Below are 6,720 nucleotides of genomic sequence, written 5' to 3' on the forward strand. Positions count from 1 at the left end.
ATGACAATTTCCAGTGGGTTGTGTGGAACCACACAGGAATGTGTGGACCTTACAGGAGAGGAAATGAATGAACAAATGAATGGGAAGGTAGAATTTCACAGAAGATTGAGAGAACCCTAAGATATGCAGAAGGGCTGAAATTTACAGTGTGAGGGGATGAGGTAGAAAATCTAGGCAAGGACTAGATTATAAAGGCCTTGCTCATTGTTTAAGAAGTGACTGCTGGAGGACTTCCTTGGTGGTCCAGTGGTTAAGACTCTGCATCCCAAATGCAGGGAGCCCAGGTTCGATCCCTGGTTGGGGAACTGATCCTACATGCTGCAAGTAAGAGTTCCCATACCACAGCTAAGACCCAGCACAGCCAAGTAAACAAATAAATAAAAGAAGTGACTGCTGCATTTGGAAACACTGGTCCCCTTGGAGTTCTCTCATCCCTTGATTTGGGTGGCATTACATTTTGATGGAGCAGCTCCTACCTCTTTGGCCACGTCCCCTCTGTTATTTCAGAGAAGGCACTGGCAACCCACTTCAGTACTCTTGCCTGTTAAATCCCATTGATGGAGGAGCCTGGAAGGCTGCAGTCCATGGGGTTACTAAGAGTTGGATATAACTGAGAGACTTCACTTTCACGCATTGGAGAAGAAAATGGCAACCCACTCCAGTGTTCTTGCCTGGAGAATCCCAGGGACGGCGGAGCCTAGTGGACTGCCGTCTATGGAGTCTCACAGAGTTGGACACGACTGAAGCGACTTAGCAGCAGCAACAGCCTTTGTTATTCACATGGAACTATCTTCCTCTGCCCATGCTTTAATGACAGTGTTCCTCAGGGTTCCCACCCCTGTTTTTCTCACTCTAGATCCTTCTCTGAACAATTTTCCTACTACAGTGATTCCCCAAATGATATCCCTCATCCAGATACAGTCTTTTCTGAACTCCATATATGTACACAGATCTAACTGCCTATGGGACATCTCTACCCAATGGGGCAGCCATCTGCTCCCTAAACCTTCATTTGTTGTGTGTTTCCAGTCTTAGGAAAAGTGTCAATACCTGGAACTCTCCTAGACTCTTTACTTTCCCTCATTTGTTGTTATTCAGTCACTCAGTTGTGTCTGATTCTTCAAATCAATTCCACCAACTATGCATTCATTCACCCATTAGACATTTATAGAGTTCTTCTGTTCTTTCAGAGATTTGACCAGCATCTGGGGATGTGGAAATGAGTAAAACAGAGTGCTGACCCTTGAGGAGGAGTCAGAAGAAAGGGACATGATTAGGTGGCTGTCACTGTGGGTGTAGCAAGACAGGGCTATGGGTGCAAGGTGAAGGTCCCTGTTCCAGCTGGGTGGCTGGGCTGGCATGAAGGAGACCTGGCAAAGCCTCTTCAGGAGATGATGCCTGTGCTGGGTCTCAAAGACTGAGTAGCATTTGGGCAGTGCAATAAGAGGTGGGAGATGGTGGGGGGAGGGAGTTGCTCCAGGAAGAAGGGTCACAAGAAGAAGTGAATGGAGATGATACACGGCACAATGTGGCTGTAACTGCAAGCAGCTGAGAGCTGCTGGGGAGAAGAATGGGAGCCAGGGGTGGTAAGAGATAAGGAGCTGAGGTTGGGTTATATAGAGCCTGATGAAGAATTTGGACATATCTCAAGGGAAACTATTGAGAGTCCCTTGAACATCAAGGAGATCAAACCAGTCAATCCTAAAGGAAATAAACCTTGATTATTCATTGGAAGGACTGATGCCGAAGCTTCAAATACTTGGTCCACCTTATGTGAAGAGCTGACTTGTTGGAAAAGACCTTGATGCTGGGAAAGATTGAGGGCAGGAGGAGAAGGGGGCAACAGAGGATGAGATGGTTGGATGGCATCACCAACTCAATGGACATGAGTTTGAGCAAACTCCAGGAGATAATGAAGAACAAGGAAGCCTGGTATGCTGCAGTCCATGGGATCACAAAGAGTCAGACGTGACTTAGTGACTGAACAACAACAAGGGAAACAGGAACCTGGCATTTGGAGCTGGGAACTAACCTGATCAGGTTAATTGTGCAGGAAGAGCATGTCAAGAGGTGGGGTAGGTTGTCAGGGGAGGGAGGGTCTGCTACAATAAGAAGGTCATACAAGAGGTGATGAGGTCATATCTGAGGTAGGTGCTCTAGGAATGGAGAGACAGTGCTGCTGGGGGGACAGCTCTCAAGTAGGGTGAGCTGCCTTGCTCATTGTTTGACTGTGAGTACGATCCCAGGGTAGAAGGAAGCGACTGAGGTTTTTTCCTTGAATGAGAGGTGAATATTGCTCGTGTTTTTGGAACACTGGTGTGGAAGCAGGCTTCCAGCATAAAAACCTTCAACTTTAGACCAGATTTGAGATATTATATCCCAAAATGTCAGGCACGCTTGATTTTCTCCCTGTTCATGTAATGGGGGCAGACTGCAGCTCCTGGATCTGACCTTGACCTCTCTGGGTTGAATCCATAACCTTGAACTGGGAACAGAGATCCAGGACAGAGCAGAGGGCTGCTGGGCCATGTGGATGGTGGGAGTAAAGTCACAATCACCTTTGCTGCCCTGCAGACTGCTGGCTGTGGTGGGGCTCCTGCTCCCCTCCATTTCCCATTAGCAAAGCTGGGTTACTGGAGAAATGCAGCCGTTCCCATCCATACCAGAGAGGGAGAAACTCCTTGAACCCTGCCCATCCCTGCTGCCATGCCCCTCCGCCTCCGCAGTTTAGTTCAGTTCAGTCACTCTGTCGTGTCCAACTGTTTGTGACCCCATGAACCGCAGCATGACAGGCCTCCATCACCAACTCCTGGAGTTCACCCAAACTCATGTCCTTTGAGTCGGTGATGCCATCCAACCATCTCATCGTTTGTCGTCCCCTTCTCCTCCTGCCCTCAATCTTTCCCAGAATCAGGGTCTTTTCCAATCAGGTGGCCAAACTATTGGAGTTTCAGCTTCAACATCAGTCCTTCCAATTAATGCCCAGGCCTGATCTTTAGGATGGACTGGTTGGATCTCCTTGCAGTCCAAGGGACTCTCAAGAGTCTTCTCCAGCACCACAGTTCAAAACCATCAGTTCTTCACATGTTTATCATTAAAGGGCTAATGGAGGGGCTGCTATGGTTGGCGGATTTATCATCATTCTGTCCTCCTCCGATTTAATCCTCCAGAAAAGCTTATGGTCTTAAAGGGAAAGGGGCACTGAGAAGAGCTTGCCGTTCTCAGGGAAAAATGAGTTTTAGCGTTCTGTCTAGATGACAGTTTCCTTTTCTCTTTCTTTGTTTTGCTTTTTGTTCATTTTGTTACAAAGGGCAGGTGTTTCCTGTTGCTTTTGAAGAGAGTAGCATCCCTCTGGTACTCTCTTTGAGCAAGTGAAATGGGGTAAGTCTGAAGAAAGGATGGTGAGCATGGGTTTGCCAGCTCTGAGCCTCTCCTTCCTCATCTGTAAGAGGTTGGCCTATATGAAGTCCAAGTCCTCTTAGCTCTAAGCATCTAAGATATGGTTCTGAGGGTCAGTGAGTTGGGGCAGCAGCACTAATGGATGGGAAAACAGGGAGTCAGGAGTCCTTGCTCTGCTTGCTAGCTGTGAGAGCCTGGGCAATTCAGTTCACCTCCCTGAATCAGGATTTTCCTGTCTGTCAAATAAAGACAGTTATCCTGTTTATATATTTTCAGGCTATTGGGAGGAACAAATGGAAATGTAATTTCCAGAGTGTAATTTGTAAAGGGCTGCGCCCTTCAAGGAACTTGGGTCCAATGGGTGACTTTGTTCATCTAAGTCCTTCAATAATTTAGGCCAGTTGAATTGTGCCCTAGAACATGGTCAGTATGAATAGTGTGAATAGCCCAGATCCCTCCTCAGTGAGACCAAGATTTCCTCATCTGTATCATAAGTACAATAATAACTATCCCTCAAGGTTGTAGAAAGTTCCCTGGTGGCTCAGAGGACAGGGATCAAGATCATCCCCATGGAAAAGAAATGCAAAAAAGCAAAATGGCTGTCTGGGGAGGCCTTACAAATAGCTGTGAAGAGACGAGAGGTGAAAAGCAAAGGAGAAAAGGAAAGATATAGGCATCTAAATGCAGAGTTCCAGAGAATAGCAAGAAGATATAAGAAAACCTTCTTCAATGATCAATGCAAAGAAATAGAGGAAAACAACAGATTGGGAAAGACTAGAGATCTCTTCAAGAAAATTAGAGACACCAAGGGAACATTTCATGCAAAGATGGGCTCGATAAAGGACAGAAATGGTAGGGACCTACCAGAAGCAGAAGATATTAAGAAGAGGTGGCAAGAATACACAGAAGAACTGTACAAAAAAGATCTTCACGACCCAGATAGTCATGATGATGTGATCACTAATCTAGAACCAGACATCTTGGAATGTGAAGTCAAGTGGGCCTTAGAAAGCATCACTACGAACAAAGCTAGTGGAGGTGATAGAATTCCAATTGAGCTGTTTCAAATCCTGAAAGATGATGCTGTGAAAGTGCTGCACTCAATATGCCAGCAAAGTTGGAAAACTCAGCAGTGACCACAGGATTGGAAAAGGTCAGTTTTCATTCCAATTCCAAAGAAAGGCAATGCCAAAGAATGTTCAAACTACGCACAATTGCACTCATCTCACATGCTAGTAAAGTAATGCTCAAAATTCTCCAAGCCAGGCTTCAGCAATACATGAACCATCTCCCTGATGTTCAAGCTGGTTTTAGAAAAGGCAGAGGAACCAGGGATCAAATTGCCAACATCTGCTGAATCATGGAAAAAGCAAGAGAGTTCCAGAAAAACATCTATTTCTGCTTTATTGACTATGCCAAAGCCTTTGACTGTGTGGATGACAATCAACTGTGGAAAATTCTGAAAGAGATGGGAATACCAGACCACCTAACCTGCCTCTTAAGAAATCTGTATGCAGGTCAGGAAGCAACAGTTAGAACTGGACATGGAAAAACAGACTGGTTCCAAATAGGAAAAGGAGTACGTCAAAGCTATATATTGTCACCCTGCTTATTTAACTTCTATGCAGAGTACATCGTGAGAAACGCTGGACTGGAAGAAACACAAGCTGGAATCAAGCTTGCCGGGAGAAATATCAATCACCTCAGATATGCAGATGACACCACCCTTATGGCAGAAAGTGAAGAGGAGCTAAAAAGCCTCTTGATGAAAGTGAAAGAGGAGAGCGAAAAAGTTGGCCTAAAGCTCAACATTCAGAAAACGAAGATCATGGCATCCAGTCCCATCCCTTCATGGGAGATAGATGGGGAAACAGTGGAAACAGGGTCAGACTTTATTTTTTTGGGCTCCAAAATCACCGCAGATGGTGACTGCAGCCATGAAATTAAAAGATGCTTACTCCTTGGAAGAAAAGTTATGATCAACCTAGATAACATATTCAAAAGCAGAGACATTACTTTGCTGACTAAGATCCATCTAGTCAAGGCTATGGTTTTTCCTGTGGTCATGTATGGATGTGAGAGTTGGACTGTGAAGAAGACTGAGCGCCGAAGAATTGATGCTCTTGAACTGTGGTGTTGGAGAAGACTCTTGAGAGTCCCTTGGACTGCAAGGAGATACAACCAGTCCATTCTGAAGGAGATCAACCCTGGGATTTCTTTGGAGGGAATGATGCTAAAGCTGAAACTCCAGTACTTTGGCCACCTCATGAGAAGGGTTGACTCATTGGAAAAGACTCTGATGCTGCGAAGAATTGGGGGCAGGAGGAGAAGGGGATGACCGAGGATGAGATGGCTGGATGGCACCACGGACTCGATGGACATGAGTCTGAGTGAACTCCAGGAGATGGTGATGGACAGGGAGGCCTGGCGTGCTGTGATTCATGGGGTTGCAAAGAGTCGGACACGACTGAGCGACTGAACTGAACTGAACAACGTTGTAGGGAGGAATAAATAACATAATCTCATTCACTTCTTCTGTCCATTCATGTATCAGTCCATCCATCCATCCACCCAACCATCTATACCACAAACTTATCACACTTGGTGTTCACCAGATTCTTTGCTGACCTCTGGGGACACAGAAATGAATAGGACATGGTCCTGTCCTCTGTGAAAGCACAATCTAGGTGGAAAGACACAAAACTAACCAAAAAAATTATATAACAAGTTGTTGAGGGATACATGTACTCTAGATGTTTGGGAGCCCGTAGAAGGGCAGCATTTAGCTTAGTTTGGGGGTCAGCTAAGTCTCTTTGGAAGAGACGGCATCTAAGCTGAGACTAGAATGAGTCATCCAGTGCTGGGAGGGTTAGGAGAGGGTGCTGGCAAGGGGAACAACCATCCAGACAAAGGGGCCAACGTGGAATATTCTATCTTCACAACTTTGCATGACTTACTCCCTCACTTCTTTCAGGCCTCTACGCAAAATATCCCCTCCTCACAGATACTTTCTCTGAGCACCTTGTTCACTGTCCATCCCTTTATTCTGCTTTAGTCTCCTTCACATCACTTATCATGACCTGAAGTTGTAGTGTATTTAATTTTGTATTCTTAGGGTATTCTCTATTGAGAGGTAAACTCAGTGTGGGCAGGGACCTCATCTGTGTTACTCAGTGCTGATCCCCGTAACTTCATGTCTGATGCTGTTTTAGTTTGTCAGGGTTGCTGTAACAAAAAATAGGCTGGATGACTAAAGCAACAGAAATGTATTTTCTCACATTTCTGGAGACTAGAGATGTGAGATCAAGGAGTCTGCAGACT

The 6,720-nt window shown here is 45.6% G+C and overlaps 1 non-coding gene across 1 annotated transcript; it reads left to right on the forward strand.

Moving 5' to 3' along the window:
- The first annotated feature begins 232 nt into the window (after positions 1-232).
- On the forward strand, positions 233-305 carry TRNAW-CCA. Its single transcript has one exon. It is a non-coding gene; the product is annotated as a tRNA-Trp (tRNA).
- The last annotated feature ends 6,415 nt before the right edge of the window (positions 306-6,720 follow it).

This window comes from Oryx dammah, unplaced genomic scaffold (genome assembly GCF_014754425.2).
Source record: "Oryx dammah isolate SB20612 unplaced genomic scaffold, SCBI_Odam_1.1 HiC_scaffold_28, whole genome shotgun sequence".
NCBI lineage: Eukaryota > Metazoa > Chordata > Mammalia > Artiodactyla > Bovidae > Oryx > Oryx dammah.